At 34.1% G+C, this 24,454-nt stretch overlaps 1 pseudogene; it reads left to right on the top strand.

Annotated features, from left to right (window-relative positions):
* Nucleotides 1-24,454, top strand: part of LOC139890143 (uncharacterized) — a 47,495-nt pseudogene that overhangs the window by 18,986 nt on the left and 4,055 nt on the right.

Below are 24,454 nucleotides of genomic sequence, written 5' to 3'. Positions count from 1 at the left end.
TTTATAAAAGCTTTTTCTTCATATTAGCGTTTTATAGTTTTAATTCGGGTAGTACCTACCCGTTAAGTTCATACTTAGTAGCTAATATACAATTCCACTACTACAATTCTATATGAAAAAACTGATTATAATAAAATTTCACGTTCAAATTTTATACAATATTTTACAAACTTACAATACCGCTATTATACATATAGGATGAAATATAGTACATAATAACTTTGCTACTCGGCAGCTATGAAGGCAATTCTAGTTAATACGCAAGTTGTTCAGCAAAAGAAATAAATACACGTAATTCATAAGTCCAGAAACAAGTCATGCATTCTGGTTTTACTAAGACGACTTCCCATCCTTGGTCTTGTGGAAAGTAATCGTTATGACCATTGGCTAGGGAGCATGTTGTAATGTCGTCAAAAGGACGAGGGTTTCATAATGTCCAACAGACCCGTAATAATCTAAAAACCTTGTTTCTCACCCCAACTACTGAATCCGTCACTTGTGGGAAGATTTTATTTAAAAGTTGTAATCCGATATTCTTTTTCTCACTTTGGTAAGAAGCGAACATCACTAACCAGTAAATATAACATGCTTCTTTATGTTGCATGTTAGAAGCTCTTTCTAACTCACGAAATCCTATGTTGGGATATGTTGAGTCAAAATAGGTTCTTAACCCGTAGCGTAAAATTGCATTTGGGTTCCCTGCATTTAACGCTTTAAAAAAAACACGGTGTAACTTACGGTCTCCCCAATGTGATATACCCCACCTATCAAAGGAAAGCCTTTTATAAACTAAGGCATTTCTGGAAAGTCTTTCAAATGTTTGACAAGTTAATTTCGCCATAACTAAATGTGCTGATGAATTCTGACCGACTCTAGACAAGATTTCCTCAATTATATCCTCTGGTAGGACTTCTAAAATATTCGGTTGTCTACCCTTAACGTCCATTTTGTTTTAATACTGTAAAATAGATAAGGATTAGATTCGTAAAAGATAATTAACAAACAATACAAACAATTTTTACATAGAACATAAAAGTACAAGCACACTACAATACATATTATACACAACATGATTACAACCCTCTAATCCGAATCACTGGTTTCATCTTCTTCGGACTTGGTTCGTTTTCCTAATTTTCTAGGGATATATGGTGTTCCTCTAATACGAGCCGTTGTTTTCCACAATGGTTTAGAAAAACCTGGTGGTTTAGAGGTTCTCGGGTTATTGTTACATTTTAGGAAATACGGACGTTGCCGATACATATAAAGTTCATCCGGGTTGGAATCAGGTTTCTCTATTTTTATACCTTTTCCCTTATTATTTTCTTTTGCTTTATTAAATTGGGTCGAGGTAATTTCTATAACATCATCGGAATCCTCATCGGGATCCGAATCATCGGAAAATTGGTAATCTTCCCAATATTTTGCTTCCTTGGCGGAAACACCATTGACCATTTTTGACTTTGGTCCGTTGGTTGAGGATTTTCTTTTATTTAATCGATTTACTGTAGGTATCAATATTTCTTTCTCCAGAACCTCTTCTTCTTCCGGTTCTTCCTCTTCCGGTTCTTCCTTTTCCGGTTCCTCTTCTTCCGGTTCCTCCTCTTCCGATTCCTCCTCTTCCAGTTCCTCTTCGGGAATTTGTGAATCTTCCCAAAGTATATTCGACTCTTCATTATTATTAGGTGAGTCGATGGGATTTGTACTAGAGGTAGACATCTATCACACAATATCAAACACGTTAAGAGATTAATATATCACATAATATTTACATGTTAATAATATATAGTTTCCAACAAAAAATGTTAAGCAATCGTTTTTGAAGAAAAACACGGTCGAAGTCTAGACTCACTAATGCATCCTAACAAACTTGGTAAGATACACTAATGCAAAAATTCTGGTTCTCTAAGACCAACGCTCGGATACCAACTGAAATGTCCAGTTCATATTGATTATAAACGTTCCATATTAATCGATTTCGTTGCGAGGTTTTGACCTCTATATGAGACGTTTTTCAAAGACTGCATTCGTTTTTAAAACAAACCATAACCTTTATTTTATCGACAAGGTTAAAAAGTCACCACCTGGATTATCCAAAAATAATAATCTAAAATATCACACTTACACACTACCAATACATATTGGTTTACAATATTAATATGTTACAACAAAGTAAATCTCGAATGCAGTTTTAAACAATATTATACAAGCATGCTGACACCAAATCTTGTCCATATTTTAGCATGCAACAGAGGAAGCTCTAAATAATCACTGAGAATAAACATGCTTTAAATATCAACAAAAATGTTGGTGAGTTATAGGTTTAACCTATATATTTATCAAATTGTAATAATAGACCACAAGATTTCATATTTCAATATACATCCTATACATAGAGATAAAAATCATTCATATGGTGAACACCTGGTAACCGACCTTAACAAGATGCATATAGAATATCCCCTATCATTCCGGGACTCCCTTCGGACATGATGAATTCGAAGTACTAAATCATCCGGTACTTTGGATGGGGCTCGTTAGGCCCAATAGATCTATCTTTAGGATTCGCGTCAATTGGGTGTCTGTTCCCAAATTCTTAGATTACCAGACTAAAAAGGGGCATATTGAAATGTCCCGTTCTTATTGATTAAAAACGTTCCATATTAATTGATTTCGTTGCGAGGTTTTGACCTCTATATGAGACGTTTTTCAAAGACTGCATTCATTTTAAAACAAACCATAACCTTTATTTCATCAATAAAGGTTTAAAAAGCTTTACGTAGATTATCAAATAATGATAATCTAAAATATCCTGTTTACACACGACCATTACATAATGGTTTACAATACAAATATGTTACAACAAAATAAGTTTCTTGAATGCAGTTTTTTACACAATATCATATAAGCATGGACTCCAAATCTCGTCCTTATTTAAGTATGCGACAGCGGAAGCTCTTAATAATTACCTGAGAATAAACATGCTTAAAACGTCAACAAAAATGTTGGTGAGTTATAGGTTTAACCTATATATATCAAATCATAATAATAGACCACAAGATTTCATATTTCAATACACATCCCATACATAGAGATAAAAATCATTCATATGGTGAACACCTGGTAACCGACATTAACAAGATGCATATATAAAAATATCCCCATCATTCCGGGACACCCTTCGGATATGATATAAATTTCGAAGTACTAAAGCATCCGGTACTTTGGATGGGGTTTGTTAGGCCCAATAGATCTATCTTTAGGATTCGCGTCAATTAGGGTGTCTGTTCCCTAATTCTTAGATTACCAGACTTAATAAAAAGGGGCATATTCGATTTCGATAATTCAACCATGGAATGTAGTTTCACGTACTTGTGTCTATTTTGTAAATCATTTATAAAACCTGCATGTATTCTCATCCCAAAAATATTAGATTTTAAAAGTGGGACTATAACTCACTTTCACAGATTTTTACTTCGTCAGGAAGTAAGACTTGGCCACTGGTTGATTCACGAACCTATAACAATATATACATATATATCAAAGTATGTTCAAAATATATTTACAACACTTTTAATATATTTTGATGTTTTAAGTTTATTAAGTCAGCTGTCCTCGTTAGTAACCTACAACTAGTTGTCCACAGTTAGATGTACATAAATAAATCGATAAATATTATCTTGAATCAATCCACGACCCAGTGTATACGTATCTCGGTATTGATCACAACTCAAACTATATATATTTTGGAATCAACCTCAACCCTGTATAGCTAACTCCAACATTCACATATAGAGTGTCTATGGTTATTCCGAAATATATATAGATGTGTCGACATGATAGGTCGAAATATTGTATACGTGTCTATGGTATCTCAAGATTACATAATATACAATACAAGTTGATTAAGTTATCGTTGGAATAGATTTGTTACCAATTTTCACGTAGCTAAAATGAGAAAAATTATCCAATCTTGTTTTACCCATAACTTCTTCATTTTAAATCCGTTTTGAGTGAATCAAATTGCTATGGTTTCATATTGAACTCTATTTTATGAATCTAAACAGAAAAAGTATAGGTTTATAGTCGGAAAAATAAGTTACAAGTCGTTTTTGTAAAGGTAGTCATTTCAGTCGAAAGAACGACGTCTAGATGACCATTTTAGAAAACATACTTCCACTTTGAGTTTAACCATAATTTTTGGACATAGTTTCATGTTCATAATAAAAATCATTTTCTCAGAATAACAACTTTTAAATCAAAGTTTATCATAGTTTTTAATTAACTAACCCAAAACAGCCCGCGGTGTTACTACGACGGCGTAAATCCGGTTTTACGGTGTTTTTCGTGTTTCCAGGTTTTAAATCATTAAGTTAGCATATCATATAGATATAGAACATGTGTTTATTTGATTTTAAAAGTCAATTTAGAAGGATTAACTTTTGTTTGCGAACAAGTTTAGAATTAACTAAACTATGTTCTAGTGATTACAAGTTTAAACCTTCGAATAAGATAGCTTTATATGTATGAATCGAATGATGTTATGAACATCATTACTACCTTAAGTTCCTTGGATAAACCTACTGGAAAATAAAAAAATGGATCTAGCTTCAACGGATCCTTGGATGGCTCGAAGTTCTTGAAGCAGAATCATGACACGAAAACAAGTTCAAGTAAGATCATCACTTGAAATAAGATTGTTATAGTTATAGAAATTGAACCAAAGTTTGAATATGATTATTACCTTGTATTAGAATGATAACCTACTGTAAGAAACAAAGATTTCTTGAGGTTGGATGATCACCTTACAAGATTGGAAGTGAGCTAGCAAACTTGAAAGTATTCTTGATTTTATGTAACTAGAACTTGTAGAATATATGAAGAACACTTAGAACTTGAAGATAGAACTTGAGAGAGATCAATTAGATGAAGAAAATTGAAGAATGAAAGTGTTTGTAGGTGTTTTTGTTCGTTGGTGTATGGATTAGATATAAAGGATATGTAATTTTGTTTTCATGTAAATAAGTCATGAATGATTACTCATATTTTTGTAATTTTATGAGATATTTCATGCTAGTTGCCAAATGATGGTTCCCACATGTGTTAGGTGACTCACATGGGCTGCTAAGAGCTGATCATTGGAGTGTATATACCAATAGTACATACATCTAAAAGCTGTGTATTGTACGAGTACGAATACGGGTGCATACGAGTAGAATTGTTGATGAAACTGAACGAGGATGTAATTGTAAGCATTTTTGTTAAGTAGAAGTATTTTGATAAGTGTATTGAAGTCTTTCAAAAGTGTATAAATACATATTAAAACACTACATGTATATACATTTTAACTGAGTCGTTACATGTAAGTGTTGTTTTGAAACCTTTAGGTTAACGATCTTGTTAAATGTTGTTAACCCAATGTTTATAATATCAAATGAGATTTTAAATTATTATATTATCATGATATTATCATGTATGAATATCTCTTAATATGATATATATACATTAAATGTCTTTACAACGATAATCGTTACATATATGTCTCGTTTAAAAATCATTAAGTTAGTAGTCTTGTTTTTACATATGTAGTTCATTGTTAATATACTTAATGATATGTTTACTTATCATTGTATCATGTTAACTATATATATATCCATATATATGTCATCATATAGTTTTTACAAGTTTTAACGTTCGTGAATCACCGATCAACTTGGGTGGTCAATTGTCTATATGAAACATATTTCAATTAATCAAGTCTTAACAAGTTTGATTGCTTAACATGTTGGAAACATTTAATCATGTAAATATCAATCTCAATTAATATATATAAACATGGAAAAGTTCGGGTCACTACAGTACCTACCCGTTAAATAAATTTCGTCCCGAAATTTTAAGCTGTTGAAGGTGTTGACGAATCTTCTGGAAATAGATGCGGGTATTTCTTCTTCATCTGATCTTCATGCTCCCAGGTGAACTCGGGTCCTCTACGAGCATTCCATCGAACCTTAACAATTGGTATCTTGTTTTGCTTAAGTCTTTTAACCTCACGATCCATTATTTCGACGGGTTCTTCGATGAATTGAAGTTTTTCGTTGATTTGGATTTCATCTAACGGAATAGTGAGATCTTCTTTAGCAAAAAATTTCTTCAAATTCGAGACGTGGAAAGTGTTATGTACAGCCGCGAGTTGTTGAGGTAACTCAAGTCGGTAAGCTACTGGTCCGACACGATCAATAATCTTGAATGGTCCAATATACCTTGGATTTAATTTCCCTCGTTTACCAAATCGAACAACACCTTTCCAAGGTGCAACTTTAAGCATGACCATCTCTCCAATTTCAAATTCTATATCTTTTCTTTTAATGTCAGCGTAGCTCTTTTGTCGACTTTGGGCGGTTTTCAACCGTTGTTGAATTTGGATGATCTTCTCGGTAGTTTCTTGTATAATCTCCGGACCCGTAATCTGTCTATCCCCCACTTCACTCCAACAAATCAGAGACCTGCACTTTCTATCATAAAGTGCTTCAAACGGCGCCATCTCAATGCTTGAATGGTAGCTGTTGTTGTAGGAAAATTCTGCTAACGGTAGATGTCGATCCCAACTGTTTCCGAAATCAATAACACATGCTCGTAGCATGTCTTCAAGCGTTTGTATCATCCTTTCACTCTGCCCATCAGTTTGTGGATGATAGGCAGTACTCATGTCTAGACGAGTTCCTAATGCTTGCTGTAATGTCTGCCAGAATCTTGAAATAAATCTGCCATCCCTATCAGAGATAATACAGATTGGTATTCCATGTCTGGAGACGACTTCCTTCAAATACAGTCGTGCTAACTTCTCCATCTTGTCATCTTCTCTTATTGGCAGGAAGTGTGCTGATTTGGTGAGACGATCAACTATTACCCAAATAGTATCAAAACCACTTGCAGTCCTTGGTAATTTAGTGATGAAATCCATGGTAATGTTTTCCCATTTCCATTCCGAGATTTCGGGTTGTTGAAGTAGACCTGATGGTTTCTGATGCTCAGCTTTGACCTTAGAACACGTCAAACATTCTCCTACGTATTTAGCAACATCGGCTTTCATACCCGGCCACCAAAAATGTTTCTTGAGATCCTTGTACATCTTCCCCGTTCCAGGATGTATTGAGTATCTGGTTTTATGAGTTTCTCTAAGTACCATTTCTCTCATATCTCCAAATTTTGGTACCCAAATCCTTTCAGCCCTATACCGGGTTCCGTCTTCCCGAATATTAAGATGTTTCTCCGATCCTTTGGGTATTTCATCCTTTAAATTTCCCTCTTTTAAAACTCCTTGTTGCGCCTCCTTTATTTGAGTAGTAAGGTTATTATGAATCATTATATTCATAGATTTTACTCGAATGGGTTCTCTGTCCTTCCTGCTCAAGGCATCGGCTACCACATTTGCCTTCCCCGGGTGGTAACGAATCTCAAAGTCGTAATCATTCAATAATTCAATCCACCTACGCTGCCTCATATTCAGTTGTTTCTGATTAAATATATGTTGAAGACTTTTGTGGTCGGTATATATAATACTTTTGAGAGACTTTTGTTCAATCCACCTACGCTCCCATATAAGTAGTGCCTCCAAGTCTTTAATGCAAAAACAACCACGCCTAATTCCAAATCATGCGTCGTATAATTTTGTTCGTGAATCTTCAATTGTCTAGATGCATAAGCAATCGCCTTCGTTCGTTGCATTAATACACAATCGAGACCTTGCTTTGATGCGTCACAATAAATCACAAAATCATCATTCCCTTCAGGCAATGACAATATAGGTGCCGTAGTTAGCTTTTTCTTTAATAATTGAAACGCTTTCTCTTGTTCATCATTCCATTCAAATTTCTTCCCTTTATGCGTTAATGCAGTCAAGGGTTTTGCTATTCTGGAAAAGTCTTGGATGAACCTTCTGTAGTAACCAGCTAGTCCTAAAAATTGGCGTATGTGTTTCGGAGTTTTTGGGGTTTCCCACTTTTCAACAGTTTCTATCTTTGCCGGATCCACCTTAATACCTTCTTTGTTCACTATGTGACCGAGGAATTGAACTTCTTCCAACCAAAATGCACACTTTGAAAACTTAGCGTACAATTCTTCCTTCCTCAATACTTATAACACCTTTCTCAAATGTTCACAGTGTTCTTGGTCATTCTTTGAGTAAATAAGTATGTCATCAATGAAAACAATGACAAACTTGTCAAGGTATGGTCCACACACTCGGTTCATAAGGTCCATGAACACAGCTGGTGCATTAGTTAAACCAAACGGCATGACCATAAACTCGTAATGACCGTAACGTGTTCTGAAAGCAGTCTTTGGAATATCATCTTCTTTCACCCGCATTTGATGATACCCGGAACGTAAGTCAATCTTTGAATAAACAGACGAGCCTTGTAGTTGATCAAATAAGTCGTCGATTCTCGGTAGTGGGTAGCGGTTCTTGATGGTAAGTTTGTTCAACTCTCGGTAGTCGATACACAACCTGAATGTACCATCTTTCTTCTTGACAAACAAAACAGGAGCTCCCCACGGTGATGTGCTTGGTCGAATGAAACCACGCTCTAAAAGTTCTTGTAATTGGCTTTGCAGTTCTTTCATCTCGCTGGGTGCGAGTCTGTAAGGAGCACGAGCTATTGGTGCAGCTCCTGGTACAAGATCTATTTGAAATTCAACGGATCGATGTGGGGGTAATCCCGGTAATTCTTTCGGAAATACATCGGGAAATTCTTTTGCAATGGGAACATCATTGATGCTCTTTTCTTCAGTTTGTACTTTCTCGACGTGTGCTAGAACAGCATAGCAACCTTTTCTTATTAGTTTTTGTGCCTTCAAATTACTAATAAGATGTAGCTTCGTGTTGCCCTTTTCTCCGTACACCATTAAGGGTTTTCCTTTTTCTCGTATAATGCGAATTGCATTTTTGTAACAAACGATCTCTACTTTCACTTCTTTCAACCAGTCCATACCGATTATCACATCAAAACTCCCTAACTCTACTGGTATCAAATCAATCTTAAATGTTTCGCTAACCAGTTTAATTTCTCGATTCCGACATATATTATCTGCTGAAATTAATTTACCATTTGCTAATTCGAGTAAAAATTTACTATCCAAAGGCGTCAATGGACAACTTAATTTAGCACAAAAATCTCTACTCATATAGCTTCTATCCGCACCCGAATCAAATAAAACGTAAGCAGATTTATTGTCAATAAGAAACGTACCCGTAACAAGCTCCGGGTCTTCCTGTGCCTCTGCCGCATTAATATTGAAAACTCTTCCGCGGCCTTGTCCATTCGTGTTCTCCTGGTTCGGGCAATTTCTAATGATGTGGCCCGGTTTTCCACATTTATAACAAACTACATTGGCATAACTTGCTCCGACACTACTTACTCCGCCATTACTCATTCCGACAGCATTTGTTCCTTTCGTTCTATTAACCCCTGGTCCGTAGACCTCACACTTCGCAGCGCTATGACCATTTCTTTTACACTTGTTGCAAAATTTGGTGCAGAACCCCGAGTGATACTTTTCACACCTTTGGCATAGTTGCTTCTGATTGCTATTGTTGTTGCGGTTATTATTGTTGTTGGGATGATTGTTGTAGTTGCTGCTGCTATTGTTGTTGTTGTTGTTGTTGGGCCGTTTGTTGTAGTTGCGATTGATGTTGCGATTGCTGGGATAATTGTTGCGATTATTGTTGTAATTGCTGTTGTTGTTGTATTGGTGATTCTTATCACCGTTTTCCTCCCACTTTCTTTTGACTTGCTTCACATTGGTCTCTTCAGCAGTCTGTTCTTTAATTATTTCTTCAATCTGGTTCACTAGTTTGTGAGCCATTCTACATGCCTGTTGTATGGAGGCGGGCTCGTGTGAACTTATATCTTCTTGGATTCTTTCCGGTAATCCTTTCACAAACGCGTCGATCTTCTCTTCTTCATCTTCGAATGCTCCCGGACACAATAGGCACAATTCTGTGAATCGTCTTTCGTACGTGGTAATATCAAATCCTTGGGTTCGTAACCCTCTAAGTTCTGTCTTGAGCTTATTGACCTCGGTTCTGGGACGGTATTTCTCGTTCATCAAGTGCTTGAATGCTGACCACGGTAGTGCGTACGCATCGTCTTGTCCCACTTGCTCTAGATAGGTATTCCACCATGTTAACGCAGAACCTGTGAAGGTATGCGTAGCGTACTTCACTTTGTCCTCTTCAGTACACTTACTTATGGCAAACACCGATTCGACCTTCTCGGTCCACCGTTTCAATCCGATCGGTCCTTCGGTTCCATCAAATTCCAAAGGTTTGCAGGCAGTGAATTCTTTGTAGGTGCATCCTACACGATTTCCTGTACTGCTAGATCCAAGGTTATTGTTGGTATGTAGCGCAGCCTGTACTGCGGCTATGTTTGAAGCTAGAAAAGTACGGAATTCCTCTTCATTCATATTCACGGTGTGTCGAGTAGTCGGTGCCATTTCCTTTAAAATAGTTAAATGGAACAAGTTAATCATACAGAATATTAAGAGTAGTTAATAGTATTTCGTAGCATAATATGAACTTATTTATAAAAGCTTTTTCTTCATATTAGCGTTTATAAGTTTAAATTCGGGTAGTACCTACCCGTTAAGTTCATACTTAGTAGCTAATATACAATTCAACTACTACAATTCTATATGAAAAACTGATTATAATAATATTTCGCGTTCAAACTTTTACACAATATTTTACAAACTTACAATACCGCTTATTTTACATATAGCATGAAATATATCACACAATAAATTTGATACAAGATGGTTGTGAAGATAATTCTAGCTAGTATACAAGTCGTTCAGCAAAGGCAATAAAGACACGTAATTCATACGTCCAGAAACAAGTCATGCATTCTAGTTTTACTAGGATTACTTCCCATCCTTGGTCTTGTGGAACATAACCATTATGGCCGTTGATAAGACATCGTGTTGTAACGTCGTCAAAGGGACGAGGGTTACGTAATGTCCAACAGTCCCGTAACAATCTAAAAACCTCATTTCTTACCCCAATTACCGACTCCGTCACTTGTGGGAACGTTTTGTTTAATAGTTGTAGCCCGATGTTCTTGTTCTCACTTTGGTGAGAAGCGAACATTACTAATCCGTAAGCATAACATGCTTCTTTATGTTGCATGTTAGCCGCTTTTTCTAAATCATGAAGTCCAATATTCGGATATATTGAGTCAAAATAATTTCTTAACCCATTGCGTAAAATAGCATTTGGGTTCCCCGCAATATATGCGTCAAAGTAAACACATCGTAACTTATGGATTTCCCAATGTGATATCCCCCATCTTTCGAACGAAAGCCTTTTATAAACCAAGGCATTCTTGGAACGTTCTTCGAATGTCTTACAAACTGATCTCGCCTTAAATAGTTGTGCCGAAGAATTCTGACCGACTCTAGACAAGATTTCATCAATCATGTCTCCGGGTAGGTCTCTTAAAATATTGGGTTGTCTATCCATTTTGTGTTTTTATACTGTAAAATAGACAAGAGTTAGATTCATAAAAAAAAAATACTTATTAATACAAGAAATTTTTACATATATCATAAAGCATAAGCACACTATATTACATATATTACACCACACGAATACAACTATCTTATTCCGACTCGCTTGTTTCTTCTTCTTCGGTTTTGGTTCGTTTTGCCAAGTTTCTAGGGATATATGATGTTCCCCTAATACGAGCCGTAATTTTCCACATTGGTTTAGAAAAACCTAGTGGTTTAGAGGTTCCCGGGTTATTGTTACAACTTAAGGACTTCGGGGTTGACGATACATATAAAGTTCATCGGGGTTGGAATTAGATTTCTTTATTTTTATGCCCTTTCCCTTATTATTTTCTTTTGCCTTTTTAAATTCAGTTGGGGTAATTTCTATAACATTATCGGAATTCTCGTCGGAATCCGATTCATCGGAGAATTGGTAATCCTCCCAATATTTTGCTTCCTTGGCGGAAACACCATTGACCATAATTAACCTTGGTCGGTTGGTTGAGGATTTTCTTTTACTTAACCGTTTTATTATTTTCCCCACCGGTTCTATTTCTTCATCCGGTTCCGATTCTTCTTCCGGTTCCGATTCTTCTTCCGGTTCCGACTCTTCTTCCGGTTCCTCTTCGGGAACTTGTGAATCAGTCCACGAATCATTCCAATTTACATTTGACTCTTCATTATTATTAGGTGAGTCAATGGGACTTGTTCTAGAGGTAGACATCTATCACATAATATCAAACGCGTTAAGAGATTAATATATCACATAATATTCACATGTTAAAAATATATAGTTTCCAACAAAATTTGTTAAGCAATCATTTTTCAAGTAAACACGGTCGAAGTCCAGACTCACTAATGCATCCTAACAAACTCGATAAGACACACTAATGCAAAATTCTGGTTCTCTAAGACCAACGCTCTGATACCAACTGAAATGTCCCGTTCTTATTGATTAAAAACGTTCCATATTAATTGATTTTGTTGCGAGGTTTTGACCTCTATATGAGACGTTTTTCAAAGACTGCATTCATTTTTAAACAAACCATAACCTTTATTTCATCAATAAAGGTTTAAAAAGCTTTACGTAGATTATCAAATAATGATAATCTAAAATATCCTGTTTACACACGACCATTACATAATGGTTTACAATACAAATATGTTACAACAAAATAAGTTTCTTGAATGCAGTTTTTTACACAATATCATACAAGCATGGACTCCAAATCTCGTCCTTATTTAAGTATGCGACAGCGGAAGCTCTTAATAATTACCTGAGAATAAACATGCTTAAAACGTCAACAAAAATGTTGGTGAGTTATAGGTTTAACCTATATATATCAAATCATAATAATAGACCACAAGATTTCATATTTCAATACACATCCCATACATAGAGATAAAAATCATTCATATGGTGAACACCTGGTAACCGACATTAACAAGATGCATATATAAGAATATCCCCATCATTCCGGGACACCCTTCGGATATGATATAAATTTCGAAGTACTAAAGCATCCGGTACTTTGGATGGGGTTTGTTAGGCCCAATAGATCTATCTTTAGGATTCGCGTCAATTAGGGTGTCTGTTCTCTAATTCTTAGATTACCGGACTTAATAAAAAGGGGCATATTCGATTTCGATAATTCAACCATGGAATGTAGTTTCACGTACTTGTGTCTATTTTGTAAATCATTTATAAAACCTGCATGTATTCTCATCCCAAAAATATTAGATTTTAAAAGTGGGACTATAACTCACTTTCACAGATTTTTACTTCGTCGGGAAGTAAGACTTGGCCACTGGTTGATTCACGAACCTATAACAATATATAGATATATATCAAAGTATGTTTAAAATATATTTACAACACTTTTAATATATTTTGATGTTTTAAGTTTATTAAGTCAGCTGTCCTCGTTAGTAACCTACAACTAGTTGTCCACAGTTAGATGTACATAAATAAATCGATAAATATTATCTTGAATCAATCCACAACCCAGTGTATACGTATCTCAGTATTGATCACAACTCAAACTATATATATTTTGGAATCAACCTCAACCCTGTATAACTAACTCCAACATTCACATATAGAGTGTCTATGGTTGTTCCGAAATATATATAGATGTGTCGACATGATAGGTCGAAACATTGTATACGTGTCTATGGTATCTCAAGATTACATAATATACAATACAAGTTGATTAAGTTATGGTTGGAATAGATTTGTTACCAATTTTCACGTAGCTAAAATGAGAAAAATTATCCAATCTTGTTTTACCCATAACTTCTTCATTTTAAATCCGTTTTGAGTGAATCAAATTGCTATGGTTTCATATTGAAATCTATTTTATGAATATAAACAGAAAAAGTATAGGTTTATAGTCGGAAAAATAAGTTACAAGTAGTTTTTGTAAAGGTAGTCATTTCAGTCGAAAGAACGACGTCTAGATGACCATTTTAGAAAACATACTTCCACTTTGAGTTTAACCATAATTTTTGGATATAGTTTCATGTTCATAATAAAAATTATTTTCTCATAATAACAACTTTTAAATCAAAGTTTATCATAGTTTTTAATTAACTAACCCAAAACAGCCCGCGGTGTTACTACGACGGCGTAAATCCGGTTTTACGGTGTTTTTCGTGTTTCCAGGTTTTAAATCATTAAGTTAGCATATCATATAGATATAGAACATGTGTTTAGTTGATTTTAAAAGTCAATTTAGAAGGATTAACTTTTGTTTGCGAACAAGTTTAGAATTAACTAAACTATGTTCTAGTGATTACAAGTTTAAACCTTCGAATAAGATAGCTTTATATGTATGAATCGAATGATGTTATGAACATCATTACTACCTTAAGTTCCTTGGATAAACCTACTGGAAAAGAAAAAAATGGATCTAGCTTCAACGGATCCTTGGATGGCTCGAAGTTCTTGAAGCAGAATCATGACACGAAAACAAGTTCAAGTAAGATCATCACTTGAAATAAGATTGTTATAGTTATAGAAATTGAACCAAAGTTTGAATATGATTATTACCTTGTATTAGAATGATAACCTACTGTAAGAAACAAAGATTTCTTGAGGTTGGATGATCACCTTACAAGATTGGAAGTGAGCTAGCAAACTTGAAAGTATTCTTGATTTTATGTAACTAGAACTTGTAGAATATATGAAGAACACTTAGAACTTGAAGATAGAACTTGAGAGAGATCAATTAGATGAAGAAAATTGAAGAATGAAAGTGTTTGTAGGTGTTTTTGGTCGTTGGTGTATGGATTAGATATAAAGGATATGTAATTTTGTTTTCATGTAAATAAGTCATGAATGATTACTCATATTTTTGTAATTTTATGAGATATTTCATGCTAGTTGCCAAATGATGGTTCCCACATGTGTTAGGTGACTCACATGGGCTGCTAAGAGCTGATCATTGGAGTGTATATACCAATAGTACATACATCTAAAAGCTGTGTATTGTACGAGTACGAATACGGGTGCATACGAGTAGAATTATTGATGAAACTGAACGAGGATGTAATTGTAAGCATTTTTGTTAAGTAGAAGTATTTTGATAAGTGTATTGAAGTTTTTCAAAAGTGTATAAATACATATTAAAACACTACATGTATATACATTTTAACTGAGTCGTTAAGTCATCGTTAGTCGTTACATGTAAGTGTTGTTTTGAAACCTTTAGGTTAACGATCTTGTTAAATGTTGTTAACCCAATGTTTATAATATCAAATGAGATTTTAAATTATTATATTATCATGATATTATCATGTATGAATATCTCTTAATATGATATATATACATTAAATGTCTTTACAACGATAATCGTTACATATATGTCTCGTTTAAAAATCATTAAGTTAGTAGTCTTGTTTTTACATATGTAGTTCATTGTTAATATACTTAATGATATGTTTACTTATCATAGTATCATGTTAACTATATATATATCCATATATATGTCATCATATAGTTTTTACAAGTTTTAACGTTCGTGAATCACCGGTCAACTTGGGTGGTCAATTGTCTATATGAAACATATTTCAATTAATCAAGTCTTAACAAGTTGATTGCTTAACATGTTGGAAACATTTAATCATGTAAATATCAATCTCAATTAATATATATAAACATGGAAAAGTTCGGGTCACTACACATATTTGGTTTAATAATCCAGCCATAGAATGTAGTTTCATTTACTTGTTTCTATTTTGTAAAACATTTATAAAACTGCATGTATTCTCATCCCAAAATATTAGATTTTAAAAGTGGGACTATAACTCACTTTCACAGATTTTTACTTCGTCGGGAAGTAAGACTTGGCCACTGGTCGATTCACGAACCTATAACAAATATGTACATATATATCAAAGTATGTTCAAAATATATTTACAACATTTTTAATACGTTTTAATGTTTTAAGTTTATTAAGTCAGCTGTCCTCGTTAGTAACCTACAACTAGTTGTCCACAGTTAGATGTACAGAAAATAAAGTAATATATATTATCTCGAATCAATCCACGACCTCGTGTATAAAGGCCTCAGGCTAGATCACAACTCAAAGTATATATAATATTTTGGAATCAACCTCAACCCTGTATAGCTAACTCCAACATTACTGCATATAGAGTCTCTATGGTTGTTCCGAAATATATATATAGATGGGTCGATATGATATGTCAAAACATTGTATTCGTGTCTATGGTATCCCAAGATTATATAATATATTAGAATACATGTATAATACAATATAAGTTAGCTAGGATATGATTAATATAGATTTGTTACCAATTTTCACGTAGCTACAACAAGAAAAATTATCCAATCTTGTTTTACCCATAACTTCTTCGTTTTAAATCCGTTTTGAGTGATTTAAGTTGCTATGGTTTCATATTGAACTTAATTTTATGAATCTAAACAGAAAAAGTATAAGTTTATAGTTGGAAATACAGATTACAAGTCATTTTTGTAAAGGTAGTCATTTCAGTCGAAAGAACGACGTCTAGATGGCCATTTTGGAAAACATACTTCCAGTTTGAGTTTAACCATGATTTTTGGATATAGTTTCATGTTCATAAGAAAAATCATTTTCTCAGAAGAACAACTTTTAAATCAAAGTTTATCATAGTTTTTAATTAACTAATCCAAAACAGCCCGCGGTGTTACTAGGACGGCGTATATCCGGTTTTACGGTGTTTTTCGTGTTTTTCGGTTTTAAATCATTAAGTTAGCATATCATATAGATATAGAACATGTGTTTAGTTGATTTTAAAAGTCAAGTTAGAAGGATTAACTTTTGTTTGCGAACATGTTTAGAATTAACTAAACTATGTTCTAGTGATTACAAGCTTAAACCTTCGAATAAGGTAGTTTTATATATATGAATCAAATGATGTTATGAACATTATTACTACCTTAGGTTTTGTGGATAAACCTACTGGAAATGAGAAAAATAGATCTAGCTTCAAAGGATCCTTGGATGGCTTGAAAGTTCTTGAAGTAGTATCATGACACGAAAACAAGTTCAAGTAAGATTTCCACTCGAAATAAGATTGTTAGAGTTATAGAAATTGAATCAAAGTTTGAATATGAGTATTACCTTGTATTAGAAAGATATCTTACTGTAAATAAGAAAGACTTCTTGAGATTGGATGATCACTCAAAGTGAATTTGCAAGATTGAAAGTAAGCTAGCAAACTTGTAAGTGTTCTTGATGTGTTCTTGAGTTGTTGTTTTGTAAGTTGGTTTATGTATGGATTTATGAACTAGATTGATGTAGATTTTGATGAAGGTGATGAAGAACACTTAGAACATGAAGAGAGAGTTTGAGAGAGAGTAATTTGATGCATAAAAATTGAATGAGAATGTGTTTGTGAGGTTGATCATTCACGTGAACTTAGGCCTTCCATATAGGCTCCATTAGTTTGTTGTTTTGTTAGATATTTCATGCTAGATGTTAAATGATAGTTTCCACATGTGTTAGGTGACTCACAAGGGCTGCTAAGAGCTGATCATTGGAGTGTATATACCAATAGTAAATACATTTAGAAGCTGGGTATTGTACGAGTACGAATACGAGTGCATACGAGTAGAATTGTTGATGAAAATGAATGAGGATGTAATTGTAAGCATTTTTGTTAAGTAGAAGTACTTTGATAAGTGTCTTAAAATCTTTCAAAAGTGTATGAATACATATTAAAACACTACATGTATATGCATTTTAACTGAGTCGTTAAGTCATCGTTAGTCGTTACATTTAAGTGTTGTTTTGAAACCTTTAGGTTAACGATCTTGTTAAAAGTTGTTAACCCATTGTATATTATATCAAAAGAGATGTTAAATTATTACATTATCATGATATTATTACATATTAGTATATCTTAGTATGATATATATACAGTTAAATATTGTTACAACAATAATTGTTACATATATGACTCGTTTCGAAATCCTTAAGTTAGTAGTCTTGTTTTTACATATGTAGTTCATTGTTAATATACTTAATGATATGTTTACTTATTAATTATCATATTTAAACATAGTGTAACAATATCATAGTATGATTCATATGTATTTAGTAAGACGTTGTTATAACGATAATCGTTATATATATCGTTTCGAGTTTCTTAATTTAATAGTCTCATTTTTATGTATATAACTCATTGTTAAAATACTTAATGAGGTACATACTTATCATAATATCATGTTAACTGTATATATATATATATATATATATATATATATATATGTATATATATATATATATATGTATATATATATATATATATGTATATATGTATATATATATATATATATGTATATATATATATATATATATATATATGTCATCATATAGTTTTTACAAGTGTTAACGTTCGTGAATCACCGGTCAACTTGGGTGGTCAATTGTCTATATGAAACCTATATCAATTAATCAAGTCATAACAAGTTTGATTGCTTAACATGTTGGAAACACTTAATCATGTAAATATCAATTTCATTTAATATATATAAACATAAAAAAGTTCGGGTCACTACATTAATAGTCGAGTATTGTGTTGAATACTTTGTATGAAAATGGCTTGTTTTCTGTGGGATCTTCAGATGTACTTATTTTTATTGGTATATTATATATCTCTCTGAGAGATTCTCTACATCTTCACCTCCCCATAACTCGCAAGCGCGAAATTTGATATTGTTGTTGTTGTAAATTATTAAATTGTAATTTATATACCTGATTAATTGTGTATTACCCAAAAAGTATTAGTAACTGATTCTTTTTGGCTTAAAGCTGATTAATTAAAAAGCGATTAAAAGAATGACTTATGACATGTTTGGCACGAAGTTTTTTTAAAGGTTTTATCTTCTATTTTTATGAAAAAACTCGTTTTAAGTCCAAAGTTTCGTTTAGGTAAAGGAGTTTAAAGTTTTTTTAAGGAAGAAAAAAGTTAAAAGCTAATTGAAAACTCATAGTTTTTTGTCATTTTAGTTTTTATTTCAACAGTTTCAGTTATCATGTCAAATTTTAAACTACAAATAAAAAGTCAACTTGGGAAAAGTGGTAGGATAAAAACTGAACAACAAAAGTACAATATTCTCCTCCACGTGATTTCATTTATAAAAAAAAAAACTAGTCCAAAAGAAGGACCGTAAAAATTGTAGTAGTGTACAAAGCAACTAACATGATATGTTCAGTAAACGGCTGATCCTCATATAACAAGTTTTAATCAATGTCCAACTAATTCTTATAAATTTTCAATTTTACCCTTATCAATTTTACTCTTTAGACAAACGCATGTATCACTGAAGTTAGGCCACTTGTAGTGGTCGCCACCCACACCCGCTCACTGCCGCCAACACCAATTAGTGGGAGGGTCCGTTTGTGATTGCTTTAACAAGACTTGTGGGCCCGAATTGAATTTGCAATGTTATTTATATTTATATTATGTATATAAATAATAATAAAAAATGTGTAAAGTGATGTGGTGAAGTTTATGATTGTGAGTGTTTAGTGAAAAAAATGTGAAAGAAATGTTAAATGGTTTGTGTTGATGTGAGGATGATGTGAAGAGATAAGTTCGGTGAAAGAACAACCATTGCATGTGGCCTTATAAATGTCCACTTTTGTTCTCGATAATACACATTCATTGTGTTTATAAAGTACCCAGATTCATGCTAAACTATTTCTGTTTTATGGTGGTTGCGCGGAGGGAGGACCAACCAACTTCTCGTCGCAAATTTGTCGGCGGAAGTTCAGCTTTAGGCCAGAAAGTGGTTACGTCGGCGGACGTCGATCGGAGATGGTCGTCTACGTCAACGCACGGAAATTGGTTGGAACCGGTGTTACGGTATTAACGGCAAATGGCCCATAAATTTTCCGGTGAGCTTAACTCTTTCTCTATAAAAAATTGGGGGACTTAATAATTTCACGTGTAACTCCTTCTAACCTGTTGATAATTGAAGCAAACAATTCTCAAAAACTAAAACCCATTCTTGACATGTTTATATTTTTTCATCTCGTGAATCATCATCATTCTAAAGAAAATATACCAATTAACTCCTTTTTTAAATTAAATGCATTAATCTTTTTCACACACTTCGTTCACACGCTCTCATTCTGTTCTAGGGTTACAGCACACTTCTCTAATTAGATTCATCATCTTGATGCAATCAACTCTTCTTTTATATTTTTGTATTCAGATTAATTTTTCAATCAAATCAATTGAAATAATCAATCGAGTGTTATTCTGAGTGTTGATCAGAGATTCTACCTTGTTTTATAAAATCTTTTCACCTCTTCTCTAACTTCATCCCAAAATCATAAAACCCTAACCCTAATTTTCAACATTACACCTTAAAAAGAGGTCGCCTATATACAATTTGAATAGATTTGCTGTTGATTTGAACATATATGGTGAAGATTGCAATTTTCACTCAGAAATTAGCACAACATGAAGGGCTAATTTGCAAATTCAATGTTTTTTTTTTTTTTTTTTTTTTTTTAATGAAATCAGGTTCGCACTTTTCATTCAAAATTACTTTTCGTTTATCTAGGTTACATTTTCTCCGTGTTTTCTCTAAGGTTTGATTTTACTAGTAATCAGTTGCACTTTTCACTTATCTTTCATTGAATTATGGAAAGTCTTGATCACTTTGGCGATGATAAACTAAGATCTATATATGTCTCCATTCGAATGTGTGTGAGATCGCCTTGATTAGAATCACTAAATCACGAAATTGGTTTTTGATTCTTAATTTGTCGAAACAGTGCAACGGGCGCAATATTAATCACTTATGGGATATATCCTATTACATGGTCGATGATAGCGTCCGGTTTAGGTCAGTTGTGACTAGGGATGGCAATGGATCGGATATGGATCGGGTGAGGCCGTATCCGTATCCATATCCATATCCATTTATTTTTTTTACTTTTCATCCATCCATATCCATATCCGTCGGGTGAAGCGGGTTAATGGATAATTATCCATATCCTTTTAAATTTATTTTATTTTTAACAATTATAAGCGGTGATTCACTATATACGATCAAAAGTAATATTTTTAATAGTTTATGCGACCGAAAGTCACATTTTACTAATCTATATAACAAATATTCAATATATAACCTATTAAACGTGTAAAGATATCGACATGTAAGTTGCTTACTTTTAGTTACATGGAATCACATTTGAACCACCAAAGTACGATAAATACATTTGATTATTTAAACAAAACAAAATATAAGAAGAAAGTTATATTTTTAGAGAAAATATAAAGAAAGATGAATATGAATATAATTAATGAAATATCACTACATAAATGATACTAATTTGAGTGATAAATTTATATATTTAGTTATTTCTGGTGAAAGCGGGTTCATCCATGGATGAAATTTTTTCATCCACATCCATATCCATATCCATTTAGATCGTCCATATCCACGAATAATCGGGTGGATCGGATGGATATCCACTGGATCGGGTATCCATTGCCATCCCTAGTTGTGACCTTTCAAACCCCTGATGGAACACACAAGATTTTTTGATTGTACAAATATCCTTTGGCGATTACGACGGTGAAGATCAAAATTTATTCTTAAGTGCGTCTGGTGGGTTTTTTCAGTGTCAAGAAAGCACAACTCTTTGCTTGTTAACCTCTTACTTACTCAATTGTGTGGTCTCTCGAGTGTCTGATCCGATCAGTCTCATGATGAAGAGAATTAGAATTCTGATCTTCCCACTAAGAAAGGTCTCATCACGACACCTCGGGTTAATGCCCTTTCAGATAAACCCATCAAGGTATATGTTATTGTCCATATATCATTTGGGAACTGTAATGGATTGTCCTTTCTATTCAGGCGCCAATTTTTGACATCGATCCACCCTATACTATTAGTAAAGATCAACTGAAGGTGATTTCTTATCCCGAAAGTTTTTTAGATTCCAATATAATCTAGGTACAAAGGCTCTAGGCTTTCGTCGTCTATCATTTATGCAATTTCGGGACTAGACTTTGTAACTCATTGCACGCGTATTTTGTCTCCGGCCTGAGGAAATGAGTGTTCCGAGGGCAATGGTGGTATGGATGAACTAATACCATGCTCTATACATCATTTTGGGATGAGGAGACAATCTTTGTTACCAAACCATGCATCGACTTAACGACTTGCAATGCCTCAAGCTTTACCCATGGTTAATGGGTTCCACATTGAGGTGAACAGAAGTTCGTATGCAAGGAAATTGAGCATTATGTGTGAGAGCATACACCCTGTGGGGAGTTCTTTTAACATTGTCTCAATTTATCTTACGCGTTTCTGTCCAGCTGTGAAGATATCACTTTTCATATCAGGGATCTAACTTGGTATGAATTCATCTCATGTGTTCCAACTCATCTTCTTTCGTCGTTACTGCCCATTATATTTTTCTCTAGCCATCATTTTGAGGAGAGTGAGGGCGTTCTGAGCTACTTTCGCACTACACACCGACACGTTTTTTTGAGGACGGAATACATGATATTCTCATTTGATACACACATCGGTAAGTGGTTTTCGAGAAGGTGAACAGTTGACTATGCATTCGTTGCTTCCTTAACATTTTCGACACATCTGCACCTCATTCCATAAGGTAAAGTATGCTTTCGGTTCATTGGTCTCTTTATTATTTATAAACAAAAAGCATACATTACCTTATGAAATAAGGTGAAGACGCGTTGAAAACTTCGGAAAGCCACCAATGCATTAAAGTAAACTATTGACTTTATTGAGAACCAGGTTCTGCTGGTCGTATCATACGAGAATATCACGTATCATATCCTTTAACAGCGAGCTGTGTATAGTGATGGAGAAGCTCAATACGTATCACTCTCATCAATGTGATGGTTTGAGAAGAGGATGATGAGCATTGGTGACGGAAGATGATGAGAGGGAATACGTGGGATGAATTCGTACCAAGTTAGGTCTTCATTGATACAATAGAGTGATGATATCCTCAAAGATAGGCAGGAACTCTTAAGATAAATTAAAAAATAGGTTAAAGGACTTCTCATGGGTGCGCATGCTCACACACTGCAAGATAATGCTCACTTTTATTCGATAACTTCCTGTTCACCTCAATGCTAAACCCATGAACCATAGGTAAAGCTCAGAGAATTGGCCCTTCAAATAAAATTAGCGAATGGTTTCGTAACAAAAATTGTATCCTCATCCCGATATCATAAATAGTGCAACGGGTATTGATCATCCATAACACCGTTGCCCTCGGATTGCTCATCTCCCCGGGCCAGTGTCTATGAGTATGATGCAATGAGTATGATGCAGGTGAAATAAGTTCCAAAGTTTAACCTCAGAAGTGTACACAATCTACTTGCAATTTTGATGATGCATTTGTAATTGGAAAAGGTGGTTTTGGGATGGTATACAAAGGTACGATTGACTGCGGATCACATATTGAAGTTGCCATTAAGAAGTTATCGTCTCTTTATTAGGTTATTGTGAAGAAGAAATGATCCTTGTATATGAATATATACCGAATGAAAGTTTAGAGGATCATTTACACAAAATAAATGTTAATGGAAAAATTTATTCTCAATTGACATGGGTGCAGAGGGTTAATATTTGCATAGGTGCGGCAAGTGGTTTGGAGTATCTTCACACGGGTACAGGTGTCGAATACGGAGTCATACATCGCGATGTAAAGAGCTCAAACGTTTTATTGGATGGGAATTTATCAGCTAAAATTTCTGATGTTGGGTTGTCGAGATTTTGTCCGGCTTATAAGTTAGGATTATCTACAACAAATGTGTATACAGATCAGATAAAAGGGACTTTTGGGTATATGGATGCCGAATATTTCACGACTCGTAGACTCACAAGAAAGTCTGACGTGTATGCATTTGGTGTGGTGTTATTAGAAGCGTTGTGTGGTAGGCCCGCTTTGGATTTTACGTTGGATGAACAGCAACATAGTCTAGCTGGGTGGGCCAAACAATGTATTAAAGAAGGTAAAACTGATCGAATTATTGATCCGTGTTTGAGGGAGCAAGTCGAAGGTAACTGTTTGAAGGAATTTGGACAAATTGCATATGAATGTGTACGTAATTCTTCGAATGATCGGCCCACGATGACTAATGTGCTGGCTAGGCTTGAGTTCGTGTTAGCGTGGACTTTGCGGAGTCAACAGAGCGCCCAAAGTGCTAGTTATCGGAAACAAATTGGAAGAACCGTGTTTATTGAGAAGCCATGGTCAATGGTCTTGACCAAATTTCCAAATTAGTACGATTATTCTCAGTTGTCACTGTTGTAAAAAACCAAATTACTCCCGATTAATCCAACATTAATCCTTTTAAGAACAAACCCATCCGATTTTTCAAAATCTGATTA

The sequence above is a fragment of the Rutidosis leptorrhynchoides genome, chromosome 2 (genome assembly GCF_046630445.1).
Source record: "Rutidosis leptorrhynchoides isolate AG116_Rl617_1_P2 chromosome 2, CSIRO_AGI_Rlap_v1, whole genome shotgun sequence".
In the NCBI taxonomy this organism is placed as follows: domain Eukaryota; kingdom Viridiplantae; phylum Streptophyta; class Magnoliopsida; order Asterales; family Asteraceae; genus Rutidosis; species Rutidosis leptorrhynchoides.
Note: the sequence above shows the minus strand (reverse complement) of the source record. Positions and strands in the feature narration are given on the sequence as shown.